The 935-nt window shown below is 32.5% G+C and overlaps 1 non-coding gene across 1 annotated transcript; it reads left to right on the top strand.

The window, feature by feature from the left end:
* Nucleotides 1-436: 436 nt before the first annotated feature.
* LOC119507532 lies at nt 437-543 on the top strand. Its single transcript, XR_005211289.1, has one exon. It is a non-coding gene; the product is annotated as a U6 spliceosomal RNA (small nuclear RNA).
* The last annotated feature ends 392 nt before the right edge of the window (nt 544-935 follow it).

Consider the following 935-nt stretch of genomic DNA (forward strand, 5'->3'; position numbering starts at 1 on the left):
TCATTTTTTAATAAAACTGCATGAAAAATTTTATGAACAAACAAAAAAAAAACCTCCCTAAGAACAGGAAGGGTTTAGGGAAAAATACATTCAGAATTGTCATTTATATTAGGTTTGTCTTATCTAGAAAATCAAATTAACTATCCTTTGATGTATATTGGCTAGGATTGATAAATCATGAGGAAAATAACTTGAAAGCATATATTTTTAGAGATCTGCATTTAAAGGATTTAGAAGCAGGTTATATATCTCCCTAAATGTGTGCAACTCCATGCAAATACAGGAATATAGGCACGGATTTTCATAGCCTCTCCCTTTTTGTATGCTCTCCCATGAACGTTACTGGATCTCTCCAACTCCAAATATTCTGTTCTGTCTTTTCTGTACATATATATCCATGGTGCTCAGGGATATACCAATTAAAAGACAACATCGAATGCTCACTCCAGCAGCACATATACTAAAATTTGAATGATACACAGAAGACTAGCATGGTCCTTGTACAAAGATGACATGCAAATTCATGAAGGGTTCCATAAAAAACAAAACAAAACAAAACAAAGCACAACAATGATAGGACCATCACTATTGGCATAGCTCTTTTTAAAGAAATAATCCCAATGCTTTTAATCAGTGTAGTCAACTTCTGCCTTGTCTACTATATTTCCCTTCTGACTTTAGTATGTTGACTGATGCCAGCTTTTCCTGATCACCTCACCAGTTTGATTTCTTCTCCCTCAAGGGTGTGCAGGTAAATGTGTAACAGTTTGATCTCCAGAAAACAAAATCAAATGTGTACATGTATAAGTTTATATTACATTTTACTGATGTAAAAGATATATAGCAAGTAACTTACAAACAGCAATAAAATTTACAATAACTTTACTATAAATTACATACAGGTAATTGATTTCCACAGATTGGTTTTATTTATT

Source organism: Choloepus didactylus, chromosome 12 (genome assembly GCF_015220235.1).
Source record: "Choloepus didactylus isolate mChoDid1 chromosome 12, mChoDid1.pri, whole genome shotgun sequence".
Taxonomy (NCBI): domain Eukaryota; kingdom Metazoa; phylum Chordata; class Mammalia; order Pilosa; family Megalonychidae; genus Choloepus; species Choloepus didactylus.